A 10,943-nucleotide genomic window follows, 5' to 3' on the forward strand; every position below is an offset into this window, starting at 1 on the left:
CTAGTGTGCTAATTTTGTCTAGTGTACTTTTTTAGGTCTAGTGTTTTAATTTTAGGTCTAGTATGCTAGTTTTAGGTCTAATGTGGTAATTTTAGGTCTAGTATGCTAGTTTTAGGTCTAGTGTATTAATTTTAGGTCTAGTGTGTTAATTTTAGGTCTAGTGTGGTAATTTTAGGTCTGGTGTGTTAATTTTAGGTCTTGTGTGTTAATTTTAGGTCTAGTATGCTAGTTTTAGGTCTAGTGTATTAATTTTAGGTCTAGTGTGTTAATTTTAGGTGTAGTGTGGTTTTTTTAGGTTTAGTGTGCTAATTTCAGGTTTAGTATGCTAATTTCAGGTTTAGTGTGCTAATTTCAGGTCTAGTGTGCTAATTTCAGGTTTAGTGTGCTAATTTCAGGTCTAGTGTGGTAATTTCAGGTCTAGTGTGCTAATTTCAGGTCTATTGTGCGAATTTCAGGTTTAGTGTGCTAATTTCAGGTCTATTGTGCTAATTTCAGGTCTAGTGTGGTAATTTCAGGTCTAGTGTGGTAATTTCAGGTCTAGTGTGGTAATTTCAGGTCTAGTGTGGTAATTTCAGGTCTAGTGTGGTAATTTCAGGTCTAGTGTGGTAATTTCAGGTCTAGTGTGCTAATTTCAGGTCTAGTATGCTAATTTCAGGTTTAGTGTGCTTGGTAATTTCAGGTCTAGTGTGCTAATTTCAGGTCTAGTGTGCTAATTTCATGTCTGGTGTGCTAATTTCAGGTCTAGTGTGCTAATTTCAGGTCTAGTGTGCTAATTTCAGGTCTAGTGTGCTAATTTCAGGTCTAGTGTGCTAATTTCAGGTCAAATGTGCTAATTTCAGGTCTAGTGTGCTAATTTCAGGTCTAGTGTGCTAATTTCATGTCTAGTGTGCTAATTTCATGTCTGGTGTGCTAATTTCAGGTTTAGTGTGCTAATTTCAGGTCTAGTGTGCTAATTTCAGGTCTAGTGTGCTAATTTCAGGTCAAATGTGCTAATTTCAGGTCTAGTGTGCTAATTTCAGGTCTAGTGTGCTAATTTCAGGTCTAGTGTGCTAATTTCAGGTCAAATGTGCTAATTTCAGGTCTAGTGTGCTAATTTCAGGTCTAGTGTGCTAATTTCAGGTCTAGTATGCTAATTTCAGGTTTAGTGTGCTAATTTCAGGTCGTGTGTTAAAAAAAAAAATCAGGTCTGGTGTGGTAATTTCAGGTCTAGTGTGCTAATTTCATGTCTGGTGTGGTAATTTCAGGTCTAGTGTGCTAATTTCAGGTCTAGTGTGCTAATTTCATGTCTAGTGTGCTAATTTCATGTCTGGTGTGCTAATTTCAGGTCTAGTGTGCTAATTTCAGGTCTAGTGTGCTAATTTCATGTCTAGTGTGCTAATTTCATGTCTAGTGTGCTAATTTCATGTCTGGTGTGCTAATTTCATGTCTGGTGTGCTAATTTCAGGTTTAGTGTGCTAATTTCAGGTCTAGTGTGCTAATTTCAGGTCTAGTGTGCTAATTACGGGTCCGGAGTGTCAATAATAGTGTTTTAATTACATGTCTAAGATGTTAATTACAGGTTTAGTGTATTAATCCTAGGTGAAGTGTGTTAATGACAGGTAAGTCCAGTGTTAAGTATAAGTTAAACAAGGGTTACTAAAACACAAGTTAGAAATCCTCTTATAAGTTCATTATTAAAATATTTCTAAGTAATTAGAACCTAGTAATTAGAATCCATTAGTGTGTGATCATGTGATGGATTCGGGGATGTTATTTGCGTGTTCTTGGTCGTGAGGTCGTGTTCACCTGTTCATATTATATACAAAGGGGGAGTGGGTAATGGGGAAATTGTAGGGGGAGAGGGAGGCATGTCGCCATAGTATGGCAGCTGGAGCGTGGTGGTGGCGCCAGAGGCACCCCGGCTGATGGGCTATTAAGGGGCCTCGGGAATTGCTTGTTGATGCTCGCGCTTGGCCGCGGGTCCTTATGGCGACACGTGGCAACTACCAGCCTCTGTGTTGCCATACCTCGCTGGCCGGTGGTGCTGGCACGTGTTGGCAGCTTCCACTGATGGCAGTGTTTGGCAGCTGGCAACATCGGAGGAGGCTCAGCACTAATGGAAGGATGTGTTAGGCTATACCACCTGCCATTACTAGACGCGGGGCGGATCATTAATATGTGGTTGGGGAAGCCAGGGTGAAGGAATACAAAAAAAGCACTGCGTGGATCGGAACCCGGCGACTCCATTTCCCCCGCCGTGCAATTATAGCCACGAGTATTTCTGGAGTGCGCGTCGTGAGCCGCGTGCTGATTGGTCGGCGCCTCCCGCCTGGCCACGCACCCGCTAACCAACTCGCAAGCGTTAGGACCCGTACCTGAAAACTACCATCCTCTTTTCTCAAACTCTATCTCTGTGTTCCTTTCACGGCGTTACTTCATTTAGTACAACTTCACCAATAAGAGAAGCAGACATTTGCTATATTAACAGAACGACACAAAACTCAAGAATAAAATGGGGATTTTTAGGAACGGCCCCAGACAATTTCATTATAAAGTCCAAACCAGACGAAGGGTCTTGGAGAGCGTGGGCCCAGGCTCCGCCCCTACGTGACGTCACCGCAGTGGGAGGCGCCTATTCGTTCCCACACGACTTCCGAGCCATCTTCGGCTTGCCATTGGTCGGTATTATTAAAAACCCACCAATCAGGCGCGAGGGGCTGTGCACGAGAGGGGGGGGGGATGATGGGAATTTCGCCCGTCGCTCCTCAGTTTCTCTCGATCTCTTGTGGAAAGTAAAGCGCTGGCGGGACTCACTGTGGATTTTTACATATACTAGTGGCGGTGCTGTCGTGGCGACGACGACCATGGGCGGCCAGGCCGACCAGTGAGGCAGCGGGCCACCACCCTCCATCTTGGCCACACCAGTCAAGGTACCAGCGGCCTCTGGCCACCACCCCACGCCTGGCCTGGCCCGGTCGAGGCCATTGTCGGTGGCCGGGGGAGGCTGGGAGGGGCAAGGGGGTCTCCATGGAGTTAGGGGGGGTTTATGGGGGGTGTTATCCCCCCTAACTCTCCCCCTTCCCCCCCTCCTTCCTCGACCGGTTATATCTATCGAGTCTCCTTTAGTCTCTGTCTACTCTGAGGGAGCTCATCATAAAGCATGTGTGTACTCACCTAATCTGTGTGTGTGGCTCGCTATACATCTATACATATCCATGTGGGCTGAAATACATGTGAAGAATACATATATATTACATGTGAAGAACACACAGATGCATTACATGTGAAGAATATACATACATTATATGTGAAGAACTCACATTTCATGCAAAGAACATACATTTCACGTGAAGAACACATACATGTGAAGAACACACACATACATTTCTTGTGAAGAACACATATACATGTGAAGAACACACACATACATTTCATGTGAAGAACACATATACATGTGAAGAACACACACATACATTTCATGTGAAGAACACATATACATGTGAAGAACACACACATACATTTCATGTGAAGAACACATATACATGAAGAACACACACATACATTTCATGTGAAGAACACATATACATGTGAAGAACACACACATACATTTCTTGTGAAGAACACATATACATGTGAAGAACACACATACATTTCATGTGAAGAACACACATACATTTCATGTGAAGAACACATATACATGTGAAGAACACACATACATTTCTTGTGAAGAACACATATACATGTGAAGAACACACATACATTTCATGTGAAGAACACATACATGTGAAGAACACATATACATGTGAAGAACACACATACATTGACAGGTCCCTGACTAGAAGCAAGCTTAGCTTCGCCTGACACACATAGTGATATGTCATCACCCATATATGTGTGTCAAAAACACATATAACAACACTATTTATGTAGGACAGACGTAAATCTATATGTATTTCCGTATGTAAGTTAGGTTAGCATTTTTTTAAATCACTTCAGTCGCCTTCAGTGGTTGATTGTTCAATAAGTAACTGAACTATATGTTTAACAGATCACTTAATTATGTCTATGGAGGATAGAGAAGGTATATAGGCTGGTTCAGTGTTGATAGCTGACTTCATTGGTGACTGTCAGCTGTAGTCACCACTGTAGCTGACTTCAGTGGTGACTGTCAGCTGTAGTCACCACTCAAGCTGACTTCAGTGGTGACTCAGCTGTAGTCACCACTGTAGCTGACTTCAGTGGTGACTGTCAGCTGTAGTCACCACTGTAGCTGACTTCAGAGGTGACTGTCAGCTGTAGTCACCACTCTAGCTGACTTCAGTGGTGACTGTCAGCTGTAGTCACCACTGTAGCTGACTTCAGTGGTGACTCAGCTGTAGTCACCACTGTAGCTGACTTCAGTGGTGACTGTCAGCTGTAGTCACCACTCTAGCTGACTTCAGAGGTGACTGTCAGCTGTAGTCACCACTGTAGCTGACTTCAGTGGTGACTGTCAGCTGTACTCACCACTGTAGCTGACTTCAGTGGTGACTGTCAGCTGTAGTCACCACTCTAGCTGACTTCAGTGGTGACTGTCAGCTGTAGTCACCACTGTAGCTGACTTCAGTGGTGACTGTCAGCTGTAGTCACCACTGTAGCTGACTTCAGAGGTGACTGTCAGCTGTAGTCACCACTGTAGCTGACTTCAGTGGTGACTGTCAGCTGTAGTCACCACTGTAGCTGATTTCAGTGGTGACTGTCAGCTGTACTCGCCACTGTAGCTGACTTCAGTGGTGACTGTCAGCTGTAGTCACCACTGTAGCTGACTTCAGTGGTGACTGTCAGCTGTAGTCACCACTGTAGCTGACTTCAGTGGTGACTGTCAGCTGTACTCACCACTGTAGCTGACTTCAGAGGTGACTGTCAGCTGTACTCACCACTCTAGCTGACTTCAGTGGTGACTGTCAGCTGTACTTACCATCCTGCACTACCACTCATGGAATGGGTATGGGGTCTGGTAGCTGAGTGGACAGCGCGAAGGACTCGTAATTCTGTGGCCCTGGGTTCGTTCCCGGACCAGGCAGAAACAAATGGCCAGTTTCTTTCACCCTGATGCCCCTGTTACCTAGCAGTAAATAGGTACCTAGGAGTTAGACAGTTGTTACGGAGCCGCTTCCTGGGTGTGTTAGGGAAAAAAAATATGTTGTTAGTAGATACAGTTGATTGACAGTTGAGAGGCGGCCGAAAGAGCAGAGCTCAACCCCTGTAAGAACAACTCGTAACAGCTGTCTAACTACCAGGTACCTGTTTACTGCTGGGTGAACAGGGGCATGAGGGTGAAAGAACATGTCCATTTGTTTCCGCCTCTTCCGGGGATCGAACCTGGACCCCTTGGGACTACGAATGCCGAGCGCTGTCCACTCAGCCGTCAGGCCCCAGGTCCACTGTGGCCCAGATGTTGTGTGTTCAGGTCCATCATTGTGGCCCAGATGTTGTGTTCAGGTCCACTGTGGCCCAGATATTGTGTGTTCAGGTCCATCATTGTGGCCCAGATGTTGTGTTCAGGTCCACTGTGGCCCAGATGTTGTGTGTTCAGGTCCACTGTGGCCCAGATGTGTGTGTTCAGGTCCACTGTGGCCCAGATGTGTGTGTTCAGGTCCATCACTGTGGCCCAGATGTTATGTTCAGGTCCACTGTGGCCCAGATGTGTGTGTTCAGGTCCATCACTGTGGCCCAGATGTTATGTTCAGGTCCACTATGGCCCAGATGTTGTGTTCAGGTCCACTGTGGCCCAGATGTGTGTGTTCAGGTCCATCATTGTGGCCCAGATGTTATGTTCAGGTCCACTATGGCCCAGATGTTGTGTTCAGGTCCACTGTGGCCCAGATGTGTGTGTTCAGGTCCATCATTGTGGCCCAGATGTTATGTTCAGGTCCACTATGGCCCAGATGTTGTGTTCAGGTCCACTGTGGCCCAGATGTTGTGTTCAGGTCCATCACTGTGGCCCAGATGTGTGTGTTCAGGTCCATCACTGTGGCCCAGATGTTATGTTCAGGTCCACTGTGGCCCAGATGTGTGTGTTCAGGTCCATCACTGTGGCCCAGATGTGTGTTCAGGTCCACTGGTCTTGGTTGGCATATTTTTTCCTCCTGTATTAAAAGTAAGGCAGAATTGTTAAGTTTCATGATGCTCTGTTACTTTATGTAATGGGAATTAATGGTATTTGAGTCAGACCATCTTTATAAAGCAGGACTTGGGCTGCATCTGTTGAATAGAGCCAAGCTCTGTAACCAGTTAAATGGTACAGGCATGTACTGTACCTTTCCTCTGTAACACCACCAATGTATATGTACCATTTGTAACACCACTCTAATGGAACGCCACTATAATGGATACTAAACTAATAATGTAAACACTACTTATCCTGAGTAACACTTCCCCATCGGTTGCACTTGGTAACACTGTTATGAGCTGACATATGATGGTTACACCGGAGCTAAAAGGTACACTGCCAACAAGGAAATGCTAACACAGGATAAAATATGCTGCCACCATCTGCCTTTGACCATTGAGACTATATCAAGCAACGAGGCAAGAAACATTGCTTGACTTGGAGAGTTCTTTCTATGACTGTCATTAATTATGAAAACGGTTGTCAGCCACTATATCCAAAAGGCTAAGAGGATTCAACAATTGACACAGACGGGAAATTTAACATGAGTTTATTGAGACCAAAATTATGTCAATCACCACTTATAAATCCTACTCTAACACTGGCAAAAAGTTAAGAAATTTGGACATGGAACAAAACCTCAGAGACCACACACAGTACCTTAAGACCTCTGTCTCTCCTTCTGTCACCTCCCGATGTTCTCCACAACCTCTCTGGGCCCCGGTGTCCGGCACTCTCCTCTTCTTAAGTCCCTACAGAACCTCTATATACAACTCAACAGGGGGGGAGGGGGAGACTTTCTGTTGCTACCTACCCCAAGAATGTAAGAGATCGGCCACACGTGTATAAGCACTCAAGAATTTTCATTAAACTTGTTTGACATTCACCATACACTCTTCAAGAGAGGAGTTATTAATTACGTGTGTGACTGACCTCTGACCTGGCCAAAAGGGGGAGATCCATGGATGTTTACACATAAGAATCTGGAGTCTAATTTCCATTGCAATGTTTGACAAGAGTATCACGAAATATTATATACTTGAAACTATGCTGACTAAGACTAACCCAGGAATTTTTTTAATCAACATGCAAGATAATCCGGAGGTCATCTGGGCTGACCTCTTGGAGAAGGCTTCCCTGGGTGTGAACTCTAAGGGGGGGGGGAGGTCATGGGTGTTACACCTCGTTTGCCATTTGTATGATCCACATACACACATGGTGCTAAAAAAAAATTTGTACTGTGAAAATTGACATATATCATATAATATAAGTATAGGAATATGGCACCCCATTATATTCCACTGAAAAACTATGCATAATTTAACTTTCATAAATCATAACATATTGTGATAAAAGTTGTCTTCATGCATTTGTTTACATTTTGAACCACTCATTCAGTTGTTTTGTCCTAAGGGCCCCAAAGGCAGTTACTTTGTACACAATACAGGACTTGTTATTCTTAACTCAGGTGCTGAACTAAGCCTACGCATCGATTTGAAACAATAACAGTTAGGCAAGAAACTCTTAGAGTAGGAGGAGAGGAGATGTTGAGGAAGCAGGGGGGGGGGGGAGGGATGTTTTAATTAATGTTGAATTAATAAGACTAATATTATTACAACTGTCATTTATATAGTAATAACAGAACAGTGCCTGCAGGATAGCCACCAGCTAGTAGCCACCTGCAGGATAGCCACCTGCAGGGCAGACACCAGCTAGTAGCCACCTGCAGGATAGCCACCAGCTAGTAGCCACCTGCAGGGCAGCCACCAGCTAGTAGCCACCTGCAGGGCAGCCACCAGCTAGTAGCCACCAGCTAGTAGCCACCTGCAGGATAGCCACCAGCTAGTAGCCACCTGCAGGGCAGCCACCAGCTAGTAGCCACCTGCAGGGCAGCCACCAGCTAGTAGCCACCTGCAGGATAGCCACCAGCTAGTAGCCACCTGCAGGGCAGCCACCAGCTAGTAGCCACCTGCAGGGCAGCCACCAGCTAGTAGCCACCTGCAGGATAGCCACCAGCTAGTAGCCACCTGCAGGGCAGCCACCAGCTAGTAGCCACCTGCAGGGCAGCCACCAGCTAGTAGCCACCTGCAGGACAGCCACCAGCTAGTAGCCACCTGCAGGATAGCCACCAGCTAGTAGCCACCTGCAGGACAGCCACCAGCTAGTAGCCACCTGCAGGGCAGCCACCAGCTAGTAGCCACCTGCAGGACAGCCACCAGCTAGTAGCCACCTGCAGGACAGCCACCTGCAGGACAGCCACCAGCTAGTAGCCACCTGCAGGATAGCCACCAGCTAGTAGCCACCTGCTAGTAGCCACCTGCAGGACAGCCACCAGCTAGTAGCCACCTGCAGGACAGCCACCAGCTAGTAGCCACCTGCAGGGCAGCCACCAGCTAGTAGCCACCTGCTAGTAGCCACCTGCAGGGCAGCCACCAGCTAGTAGCCACCTGCAGGACAGCCACCAGCTAGTAGCCACCTGCAGGGCAGCCACCAGCTAGTAGCCACCTGCTAGTAGCCACCTGCAGGACAGCCACCAGCTAGTAGCCACCTGCAGGGCAGCCACCAGCTAGTAGCCACCTGCAGGACAGCCACCAGTTAGTAGCCACCTGCAGGACAGCCACCAGTTAGTAGCCACCTGCAGGACAGCCACCAGTTAGTAGCCACCTGCAGGACAGCCACCAGTTAGTAGCCACCTGCAGGGCAGCCACCAGTTAGTAGCCACCTGCAGGATAGCCACCAGCTAGTAGCCACCTGCAGGACAATTACTATATAATGATAAGTTACAATAATATAGCCCCATGAATCTTAACATTACAAATAGTCATTGCACAAAGATGACATGTGATAAAATGAATGTGAATAAACTTCAATAATTATGCAACAAATTAAATAAATACAGTACCAAATATTGATGCATTGAGAAGGCAGCAGATAGTTGATTCATTCATTCATAGATGAGCATAGGCCTCAGGTTTTAATGAAAAATAATGCACGAGATAAGATGGAAAAATACTGATTGCAGTGTAATTGCTATAAAAATTTTTTTTAGCTGCGTCCTTATATATGCCATATATATGGGTAGTAGTGTGAAGGTTCTTGGAGGGTAGCGAGTATGGTGCTCATTGTATGGTAGATGTATATATGACTTGTATATTGTATGATAATACAAGCTAGCAACACTGAATAAATTAAATGCAAATTATTTGTGACATGCAAACCATTAGCATATACAGTACAAAATTAAACCAAATTTATTCCTAATCTATGATGATTTATAAATTATTATTAGCAAGATTAGCCTAGGCTAAGGTAGGCTGTAAGGTGCCGAGTTGCATTGATGGCTGAGAGGGGGGTGATATGGGGGGATGAGAAAAGAATGGGGGTGAAAGGGGTGGGGTGTTGGTGATGTAACCACTTAATTGTGCTTGCAGTGGGGGGGGGGGGCAGGGGAGGGAGGTTTAGCTTTCGGTCTTTGGTTCTACTTTCAACTATCAAGTGAACTGGTATATAAATTCCTGAGCTTATTGGGCTCTTTATCATATGTATATTTGAAACTGTGCATGCCTCTTAACATCTTGCTTTTTCATGCATTCCATTTGTTTACTATTCTGACAGTAAAAATTTTTATTTGAGTACTCAATTTCAACCTGTGTCCCCTTGTTAGAGTACCACTCATTGTAAATTGTCTGTCCTTATTTACTCTCATTAGTTACCCTGAGAATTTTGTATGTGGTAATCATGTCTACCCTAATACTCCTTTTCTTCAGGGATGTGAGGTTTAATTCCTGTAGCCTCTACGTGTAAATCATACTACATGGCTCTGGGAATAGTCTGGTGGTATGCTTCTGAAATTAATTTGTGTTCAAATATTCACGATTTCTATGCATTGAACTGAAATTGAAATAAGTTTATTGAGGTAAAATACACACAAAGGGATGAGGTAGCTCAAGCTATTCTCACCCCGTTCAGTACACCGTGTTAATACATACATAGACACACATCACAAGCAATAAACATATTACCAAACATTCTGAGAGATAAACACATACATTTCCTCCTTTACACAAGTATGCATTGAACTCTATAGGTTAGGTTGGTTGATTGGGTTGCTACGTTTCTGGTTAGGCTAAAAGGTTAGATTTTTTATGGAGTGGCTGTAAAGAGTTTCTCACACACATAAGTCATTCTCTATCACCTCCCTTTATCTCACTTTCGTCACCAGTTCCTTCACTGTTTTTGTCTGTTCCTTCACAGAAAGAAATTTTGTTTTCTTTCCGATGTGGCTGGGAAGTAATTTGGGGTGAGACCTTCCTTACTAGCCTTGCATTGGTTCTGAAGATCAACGTCCCTACAGCCTGGTCTCTCCAGGCGTCTCCTGGTTATTGGGCCATACTGAACACACAAGGGATGAGATCAACCTCAACCAGGTATCAACCAGGATGATGACACTAGGGATGAATGGCCAGTGATGGTGGTGTTAGTGTTGCAGGGAGAATGATTGTTAGGATGGTAATAATGCTGTCTATGAATATAGGTCTGTAAGGTTATAGGGTATAACCTACAACAGGTTATAGGTTGTAGGTTATTGTAGCAATTGTAAACCTATATAGGTTTACAATTGTTACAATAACCCATAATGTTCTATTAATACATTTTGTTATCAGTCACTTTTCCACAAATGTAATATTAAAAATAGCCTAATATGTTCTGAATGCATTTTAAGAATTTTCATTTCTGTATTCTAAAAAATACAGCTCAAATTATATAAGCTGAACCTTGCTTTAAGAAAACAGCTGTCATAACTGCAATAAAA

At 44.6% G+C, this 10,943-nt stretch overlaps 1 protein-coding gene across 7 annotated transcripts in view; it reads left to right on the plus strand.

Annotated features, from left to right (window-relative positions):
- The first annotated feature begins 2,739 nt into the window (after positions 1-2,739).
- The window catches only part of LOC123774890 (polyhomeotic-like protein 2), a 136,320-nt gene continuing 128,116 nt past the window's right edge, over positions 2,740-10,943 (plus strand). For 5 of the 7 annotated variants that reach the window (XM_069316616.1, XM_069316625.1, XM_069316622.1 and 2 more), the window contains exon 1: positions 2,740-2,909. The gene's annotated coding sequence lies outside the window, so the exon portion shown is untranslated. The remainder of the gene's footprint in view (positions 2,910-10,943) is intronic. The other 2 variants (XM_069316621.1, XM_069316623.1) reach the window with 1 other exon arrangement.

The sequence above is a fragment of the Procambarus clarkii genome, chromosome 84, assembly GCF_040958095.1.
Source record: "Procambarus clarkii isolate CNS0578487 chromosome 84, FALCON_Pclarkii_2.0, whole genome shotgun sequence".
NCBI classification, from domain to species: domain Eukaryota; kingdom Metazoa; phylum Arthropoda; class Malacostraca; order Decapoda; family Cambaridae; genus Procambarus; species Procambarus clarkii.